We start from the raw sequence: 10,579 nt of genomic DNA, 5'->3' as shown, positions 1-10,579 counted from the left end.
CCTGTATAATTCTACAGATTTTTGCACTAATATCTGGAGATGTGGTACACAGGCTTACCCTGCAACAGCAAGATCATGAATATTCGACTTTATTTTATCATGAAATTGATTTCTTTATACTTTTCTAACCTTAACTTTTTCCCTCCTCTGTGTTTCATGTGTTCACGTTTGGAGGTTTTCTCAGATATATCTATTTCCATGGTTTGGTAGAGGACAGCTTAAGCTGCAGCTTTATTTTTCTATGTAAATATATTATGAATCAAGACACTATATTTTATTTGTCAGTTTGGGTAAAGGATAAAACATATCAATATTTTGCTTATACCTTTATTATTTTTTGTTCAGTTCTGTGTTTCCTTTGTCACAATATTATATTTTTACTGATATTTTGTTTAATTTTATTATTTTTTCCATTCTTCTATGTTTTCCATATATGTTACTTTCTCTATATCACCCTTCTACTTTCTTTTTATTTTGTCCCTATTTTATTCTTCATTTAACAGGAAGTTCCATATAAAGAGAAAAAGAAAAATTATAACTTAGGGAAAGTTTTTGTATATCAGGTCTTACTGTGTAATAGATATTATTTTACCACACCGTAAAAGTTGTTAAATGGGGAGATCTGAAGAAGTAAAGTACACATCTAAATGCCAGACAATAATGTATGAACATCACCTAGATAACAAAGGTGTACAACAGACCTAGGGACTGATAAAAACATTGAAGTTTACACCTGGGAAAATATTACTCTCCCCTTTTTTTTTTTTTTTTTAGTTCAGGGAGCTTTTGCAGTTTCAAGGTGATTTCTTAAAGTAATGATGGATCTATGAAGAAACAGAAATATTTCCCCTTAGCAAGAAAATATTGTGTTAAAAAGACTTTAAGAAACAAGTAGATGGGAGGGAAACTAAGGAGAGCTGCACCAGAAACCCCATGGGCTTGTCAACCAGAAGCCTCTCGGAGGGCATGTCAGAGACTCTGAGTCATCCTCTACTGATTCCCGAACTCTCTAAGCATGTAGACCTATGCCACAAAATCATGTAGAAAAAGCCTTCAATTTCTTGCTGTAATTCATCTTCTATTTCATTCTCTCATCAATTTATGATCTTTTTGACACCTGACCTTATGATTTTCCATTCTTTGTCTTGTCTTGCACTTCAGATTTTATACTCAGACACACATCTCCAACTTAGGTGTTTGACTTTGTACCTCAACCATAAGTACATTCTCTCTGAGCTTATACTAGTAATTCCAAACCTGGACCATGAACTGGATACTTGGTGCAAGTCCTGCGAGTAGTTCCCCTAATATGTTTGCTCTAAACTCAAATTATTAAAAAGATACAGAGATAAACCCAAGGCATAATGGGAATTTTAGCATCATATAAAAGCTGAAAAATTAATAGTTGTTGGTGATACTGCCTGTTAATTTAATTACTTTACACAATATTGAATTTACAGCTTCTGCAAACAGGAAGGAATATTTTTCTCAATACATTGGATGGAGCTTCAGACCTTAATAACACTAACTTTTTGTGTAATAGTGTACTAGGAACTTAAGGATGACTTAGCGGTTAGAAAATGAGTGAAAATACATTTTGAGCTTTCAATAATATGACCATGTGGTAACATATTTCATTGAAAGGTCAGACTTGTAAATGTTTCAAGACCAAATATTCTGTGTTTCAGTATCTAAAACTGTGACCTTTACACTCTGTTTACTCAGCTCGGGCAGAATAGATTCATAAGGCATTAAGCTGTGATATCATCCTGCTAGATTTCTGAGCTTGTCTACCTGTGGCTGCTGTGTGCATGTCTTTTGTTTAAAGATGCTGGTAAGAGACTTTTTTCCCCCTGGAGTTCATGTGTAAAATTGCACATCCATAATTCATCAAAACAGCCATTTGGAAAATGAATTAAACATACTAACTACACTTCTGAATCTCAGGGTTTCAAGTTTGCTTATTAAAATAACAATTATTTCTTTTGAATAGGTATGAATGCAGTTCTAGTGTGTGAATTTATTCCTTTTGGAAGTATCTTTTGGTGTTTCTTATTTAAACCTTCCACTTCTTTTCCAATGAAACTCTTTTAAATAAATGTTTTTTTTCTTGCCCAAAATTGCATAGTTTATAAGCAATTGTATTTCTACATATCAAAGGACATATCTATTGAAGAAAAAGAAATAAGTATTGTGAATTAAAAACAGAAATATTTTGGATAATGTTCTTTAAAAGTTTATAGAATAATTTACAGAACTGACTATGTCTTAGACAAAGAAAATAGGAAACTTTTGGAAGTAACCTATAAAGAGGGAAAGGTAATCATAGTTATAAAGTTAATAAGTTAAAGAAGAAAGCACAAACAGGAGGGATAATATAATAAGATTTAAAAGATATATAAGCTATTGATATGACAGAATTTATCTGGCAAGAGAAAATGTAATTTTTTCAATACTACTATTAAAGCAGTTCAAGAAAACCCCAAACAAAACATGGATGATTATGGTATATCAAAGAAAACCCTTTCGGGGGCATAGCTTCAATTTCATCGTTATTTTGAACCTTAGATAACTCGTTTTACTTTTTATCAACACCATATGGTTTGCATAATGAGATAATTATGTTTCTACCAGATCAATGACTACATTTTTTTATTGAGTAACTTAACGAATTAGAAAATGTACTGACTTAGATATCCAAAGCAGTTATAATGCTGTAAACAAGGAAAAATTAGAGATAGACTACCCTTGAAAGATGGGTTTCTTCTTTCTCTGAGGGGTAACTGTCCCCAAGAGACCTCAACAGAGGGACTACCCCTAGACAGATACTAGTGAACTGAACACAGCAACATATTAAAAAGATTATACATCACGATCAAGTGGACTTCATCCCAGAGGCACAGGGATGGTTCAACATACACAAATCAATTAATGAACAAATTAAAAACTAAGAATTATGTGATCAGATCAAGAGATGCAAAAAAAGCCTTTGACAAAATACAGCATCTATTTATGATCAAAACACTTAACAAAATCGTTATAGAAGGAAAGTACCTTAATAAAGGTCATTTATGACAAACCCTCAGCCAATATTATACTTAATGGTGAAAAACTAAAAACTTTCTCTCTAAGATCAGGAACAAGGCAAGGCTGTCCATTATCACTGCCACTGTGATTCAGGATAACATTGGAGGTCCTAGCAAATGCAATCACACAAGAGAAAGCTATAAAAGGCATCCAAATAGAAAATGAAGAAGTCAAACTGCAGATGACATAATTCTCTATATAGAAAACCCTAAAGATTTCACAAGATCACTAGAAACAATAATCAAATACAATAAAGTCTCCAGATACGAAATCAACATTCAAAGACCCTTAGCATTTCTATACTCTAATAATGAAGTGTCAGAAATAGAAGTGGACAAAATAAAATAATTCTTTTTTGTAATTGCAACAAAAAGAAACAGAATATTTAGGAATAAATCTAACAAAACATGTGAAGGAACTATATAATGAAATCTATAAGACCTTATTAAAATAAATCAAAGAAGATACAAAGAAGTGGTAAGATATTCTGTGTTCTTGGATTTGAAGAATCAACATAGTAAAATGACCATATTACCTAAAGCATTATACGGATTTAATGCAATCCTCATAAAAATCTCATCAGCATTTTTTAAAGAAATAGAACAACAACAAAAAAATCATCAGATTTGTATGGAAGCACAAAAGACCCCGAATTGCCAAAGCCATCCTGAGAAAACTAAATGAGTCTGGAGGTATCAATCTGCCCAACTTCAAATTATACTACAAAGCAACAACAATCAAAACAGGCTTGGCTACAAAACAGACAGAGGGACCAATGGAACAGAATCAAGAATCCAGAAGTAAACCCATATTTATATGGGCAAATAATTTTTGACAAAGAAGCCAAAAATGTATGGTGGAGAAAGGAAAGCCTCTTTAATAAATGGTGCTGGGAAAAATGGAAAGCCACCTGCAAAAGAATGAAACTAGACTTTTATCTATCAGCACACACCAAAATTAACTCAAAATGGATTAAAGGCCTAAATATAAGACCTGAAATAATAAAATGCATAGAAGAAAACATAGGAACTGAACTCAAGGGCCTTGGACTTAAAGAGGATTTTATGGATTTGACCTAAAAGCAAGGGAAGTAAAAGCTAAAATGAATGAATGGGGCTGCATCAAACTAAAAAGCTTCTGCTCAGCAAAAGAAACCATCAACAAGGTAAAGAGAGAACCATCCAAATGGGAAAATATATTCGCAAGCAACACCTTCAATAAGGGTCTAATATTCAAAATATACAAAGAATTCATACAACTCAATAACAACAACAACAAAAAAATAAACAAAGAATACAATCAAAAAATGGGCAGTGGACCTGAACAGATACTTCTCCCTAGAAGACATACAAATGGCCAACAAATATATAAAAAAAATTCTTAATATCATTAGCTATTAGGGAAATACAAATCAAAACCACAATGAGATACCATCTCACACCTGTTAGAATAGCTTTAATCAACAAGACAATTAATAACAAATGCTCAAGAGAATGAGGAGAAAAAGGAACCCTCATACATTGCTGGTGGGACTGCAAATTGGTAGAGCCACTATGGAAAACAATATGGAGGTTCCCCGAAAAACTAAGAATTGATCTACCATATGATCCAGCAATCCCTCTACTGGGTGGGTATTTACCTCAAAGACTTGAAACCCCATATCCAAAAACATATTTGTACACCAATATTCATAGCAACATTGTTCATAGTAGCCAGGACATGAAAGCAACAGAAGTGTCCTATGATAGATGATTGACTAAAGAAGTTGTGGTACATATATACCATGGAGTATTACTCGGCCATAAAAAGAGATGAAATACTGCCATTTGTGACAATATGGATGGACCCCGAAATACTCATGCTAAGCAAAATAAGCCAGACAGAAAAGGTTGATAATCACATGATATCACTTATATGTGGGATATAAACCTAAAAGCAACAAATGAATAGGACAAACAAACAGAGACTCATGGACATGAACTATATAGACTAGTGGTTTTTGGAGGGTAGGTGTGGGGGAGAAAGGAGAGGTAGAGGGGGTGATAGAAAGAAATCTAACATGGGAGGTGAACACACAGTGTAAATATATATATGCCTTACTGTTAAAGTCTACAGCTGAAACTTATTGGATTTTGTTAACCAATGTCACCATTGTTCACATCTTATGTTAGCCAGGATATAATAATATGTCCTTAGAAAATTATATTACCTTATTATTTTATAAAGGTTTATTTTATTGATTCATAGAAACTCAGTGTTAGAAAGTCTTGGAGTTTATTTTAGACCCTTCTTTACCTAATACATCATGTTGCAGTACACAGACTCTAGTAGAAGCTACCAGCTGGGCTGCTGTTTTTTATTTTCACAAATGTCTTTGTCCTTACCCACCTCTGTTCTGCATCATGAAGAATCAAATTGTCATCACCTAGATAGCCAAATCCCTATACAATTTTTCTTCTGTGCAAATGCTCAAGATTTTTCTGTTTTCCAAACTGAAACTTCACTGTATACTCATTTGGTCTCTTTGAAAATGATTATGAGGGCAGTTCTTTATTTTAATTTAATTTTATCCTCACTTGAGCCATATGTAGTTGATCTCTTTGTACACTTGTTACTATGGTTTATGAGAATTGTAATGATCCAAGTAATTAGGCACTTTTTGTTTTATATCCACATATTAGGAAAAGCTTCATAAATCTAATTTACCATGTAGTAGCCCTGTCACATTTCCCAGTAATTCTTTATTTTAAAAAAGTTGCATTTAAGATAGAAAAGCTTGGGCTAGTTTGAATGAGCATATGAAACTGCGTTCTCATTTCACTGCGATTTTTTTAAAATTATATTTTAACTGTTTCTGCCCTTTATAAAGCCATAATAATTTAGTTATTTGTAATCTATTGTGCATTAAGTATATTTTCTATTTTAGATCCAACTGTATAGTTGAAAACCATATAATTAATATTTAAGAATTCATGAGTTATTTCAGGGATGACTTCTAATATGTATTGTGATTTAATGACTAAATTATTTTCTTCCAATGGAAAGGTATTTTTAGACGAAACCCTTTAGCTCCAACTCAGCTTGTGGTTTAATGGGTGAATTCTCAGTAAAGCTCTAGGTAGAAAATGATACCTAAATGTTCAATATCCAAGAGGTAAGTCTGTAGAGAGCAAAGTTGCATTAATCATGGTAATACTACTGAAATAACACTCAAACTTTGAAAACTGAATGACATATTTGTGAGCTTTAAAATAATATATATTAAATAAACAGGTGATCAAAAATGTTATTTACATGAGAAATCAACACAGATTCCTCATTTCAGCTGGCTCCATGTAGTTTTTAGTCAGCCAGAAACAAGAGACAATGAGTTCATTTAGAGCCCACTAACTCTTATTCCAACCGCCCAAGGTAATTCAAATCCTTGACTTCAAAATAGGAAGTCTTGTGAAGAATGTCATTGTCTTATCCACTTGTTTTCTTGCTATTTTTGTTAACCATGTCATTTTTCTTGTTTAAATCCTCTTCCTTGTCATGTGTTTTGATTTTCATTCAGGCTTACCCTTACATTCCACTGCTTTTGAAATTACTACCCCAGGGTACTTATCTTGGCAGTAATTTTCTCTCTTTCCTCGCTCCATTGCCTAATGGAGGCCCTTTTAATATTCTTTCTAGGAGCCAGCATCCTTGTATGTTCATGATGCCAGGTTGTTCCTGGCTGTCCAAAATCATTGCAATCACCATTTTCCTTTCCTGTTCTTTGGGCACAGCATGATATTTCTGGGACCACCAAGCAAAGAGTCTCTTCTTTCATCACTCATGCTGTTTGTGTGTGGTGGGGGTGGGGGGGTGTTCATGGGGTAAGGGTGTTGGCTTCCAGCATATTGCTTAAATATCCCTTTCCAGCTTTCCAGCCATTCCAGACATTGACCAGGAATCACAGTCTAATGACACCTGAAAAGAACATTTATCCCTTTAATATTCAATGGCATCATGATTCAGATGGAGCAGTATATGTGTATGATATAAAGTATTTAAATATACACTCAAGATTATTATTGACCAGTCCAGTTGTTTGAGCAGCTCTGTTATCCCTCTGTACAGTGAGTGAGAGAGTAAAATCTCTTTCTATGTGTCTAGGGGTTACAAATTCATTTGTATAAAAATAGGACCTGTGTATAAAAGCGAAGTACTAATTTGTTTCCTAAAAAGAAATCAGCACCGAGAGTCCCACAATTCAACACTTGAATTTCTTGAGCTCTACTAGGTGCAACTAGTAGTTCTGTCAACATGGTCTGACTTTTCTTTCCTTATGGCTCATGGTTCTTCACACCCTTTGGCTATTTGGAGTAAATAAGTACCAGTGTCAGCTGTTTGGAATGCATTTCAGCTGTTTGAATGGCAAACCAAGGTATCCTTTAAGAGAGTATTCTTTGCAGATATTTTATGTATTTAAAGACTTAAAAGGAGTAAGAAAAACAGGGCCTTTTCTGAGATACACTGGAATGAACATTAGTATATAAGCAAAAATAGTTTCAAACATAATTTACCTGCTGTGTCAGCTGTCATATAGATGGAAGGTATGAACAAAAAAAGAAGCTATTTTTTTTCAGTTAAATGAATAATTTGAAAATTTACTACTGCAGATATCTATATTGTGCATAACAAAAATGACATAAAGAAAAAAAAATTATCCAAGAAGAAGCTTTTTTCTTAGCTAAAAAAAAATTAAAAAGCTACAATTTCAGAGAAGTGATATTGAATATTTGCATTCCTCAAAATACTTGGAATAATAGAATCATAAAGCTTAATTCACGTACAAGTAAATGTCTTCCATTTATATATATGTTAAAACTCTCAGAAGTAGTAAAATTTTCTACCTTTGAAAGTATCTATATTGTGACAATTGTCCCCACAATTAGGTGAACTTGAAAAACCGGACCTCACAATAATAGAGGATTTTCTAAAAAGCAACTTTAAGTAAATGCCCATTTCAGAATACTTGTAAAAGAATGAAACTCTAGGGTGCAAAATATCAGCAGCTCTGTGCAGTGAGCCAAATACCTCTCCTCTTGATAATGCTCTTTTCAAAATAAATAGAACAATATGGATTTGGGGGATAATGTGATGAACCTTTATTTCTTTAATGAACATTCCCTGAAGATGATCTATAATGGAAAGAGAAAGAGAGGAGTGAAAATGGCGTATATAAGAACCTCAGATGTATGGAAAGACGTCTTTAGATAGAAAAGGCATCAGGCACTATTCTGTTTTCTCTGTGCACTGAGTGCAAGAGTTTTTAGGAAAAAATAATTTCACTGTGCTTCTAATCAGAATTCAAAGGAAGTTAGTGCTTCAATTAAAAACCAATTTTTAAAAATAGCATAACATAAAAATTACAGTTGTAATTAGAGTAATAATTTTTATACACCTTCCCAACTACCAGCTCTATAATTGGCCTAGACCTTAGAAGGAAGACATGTTATTATAATTTCCAGTCAAGTGCCCATGAATGAGTTGGAAAACATGTCTTGAACTGCTAAATTATGGGCTTCTGAAGAGGAGCAACTGTATGCTATTTTTATTTTATCCAAAAAGCCTAGCATACTAGCTGGCCTAGAAGTACAACAAAAATTTATTAGATGAATCCGCATATGTTTTGGAATGGTAGATACCAAAGGAGTTTTGAGGCTGAAGATGATTTATCATAAAATTCTCCCAAAAGATTGCTTCTTTCATCTCTGCATCTCTAAAACCTCTTTCAGTTACGGCTCTAGCTGAAAGAGCAAATAGTTGCTACATTTCTCTTCTTGTGAACTAACTAACTAACTAACTAACTAACTAACTAAATAAATAAATAAATAAATAAACAGTAATCAAGCAAACAAACAAAAAATAAGTTTAAGAAATTGCTCCCAAATATTTTACAAGATTTCTTTGAATTACTATTATTCTTGGGGATATAGTTGAAAATTCTGTGCTTTAGTGACTTTTTAAAAACATTAACTCAGAATTTTTAATGGAAAATCACATTTGATAGAGGAATTTGTTATTATAATTACAAACTGGGATTGGCACTACAGGATCTGGATACATTGAGATTTTCTTCATTAATTTTATCCTGATCTTGCTGTCTCTTTCCCACAGGTTTTAGCAATTTAATAATTCCTGTAAATTACTTCAGCTACAAAAAATTGATTTTTTTAAAGACATGATTTGATTTAATTCTCTGTAATTAGCCCTTAAGTGCTTTTCCAAAATTGTTCTACATAGATTTATATCTTGGTTTAAAGTAATGAGGATCAGTGGATTGTTTCTTTGAGATGCAGATTTAAATTATTTGGTTCTTTTGTTAGCTATAAAGAATTCCATTTTCAACTATAATTTTCCTTGTGAGATGCATACATATCTTAAAAATTTAACATTGAGTTCATTCTGAAAATTCCTATACTTTCTGTTAAAGGACACTAAAAAGTTTCTGTACAAGGGTATAAAAATATATGGTGTGTGTAGACAGCAGGGATTATTAATAAACATATTTAAATACAGTTTGAAGTAAACTATATGTATTTACAATAAAAAGAGGAAGCATAAAACTGCAGCATATTGTGTTTATGAATAAATAAAATTTCAGTGTAAATATTTGTATTAATTGTAACAAAATTTTAAACATATCATTTATTGGTCATGATGATTGCAAAAAGAATATCATACCAAAAACAGCTTGTTAGACAGGTTTTTTTTTTTGCATTAAAACAAAAGTTTTCAAAACTTTGTTTAAATATAAGTCAAAATGAAAAAAGGTCTCTGCAGTTTCTTCTGGTTTATTTTTAATGCGGCATTTGTGTAAAGTTTAAAACATTTGTTAAAAGTGAACATTTCATTAAATATAATTATGTGATGTTTATGATAATGTAATCCAAAGTTAGCTGGCTTTATTTATATTGTATATATATTAATTTAATCACATGTCATTGAATTACTATCTCTGGTTACTATTACTACTAGTAGTGTGTCTACCACTGTCACTACTAATAAACATAATCCTAGGCAACATTTACTTAATGGATTTCTATATTGCTGGTGCTATATTAAATAATTTGCATGCATTACATTACTTAATAAATGTTGATTATATGGCTTTTGTTATGACATGTGGTTTTCAATGCATATCACGTTGGATTTGATACTATCAACTTAGCTGATCTGAGTTCTTAGGCATCCGATTTCCATTTAACACTAATGTAACGTAGTTGCATTACAGTTGGCAACTACATAGATGGCTTGATCAAATAGATTAGCTTTCTCTGTAAAAGGATAATGTTTCTCACTCAGGGATATATAAGCTCTAATTAATGTGAGAAATTCCAAATAATCTGCTTACTTTTTGTCACTAAAAACTATCTGAAATTTCAAGTTTGACAATTTGAACAAATGATAGAATGTAGGCCTTGAAAGCAAATCTAATACTAAACCAATCAGTCAGTAATCT

Source organism: Rousettus aegyptiacus, unplaced genomic scaffold, assembly GCF_014176215.1.
Source record: "Rousettus aegyptiacus isolate mRouAeg1 unplaced genomic scaffold, mRouAeg1.p scaffold_m13_p_5, whole genome shotgun sequence".
NCBI lineage: Eukaryota > Metazoa > Chordata > Mammalia > Chiroptera > Pteropodidae > Rousettus > Rousettus aegyptiacus.
This window is presented reverse-complemented; position numbering follows the sequence as displayed.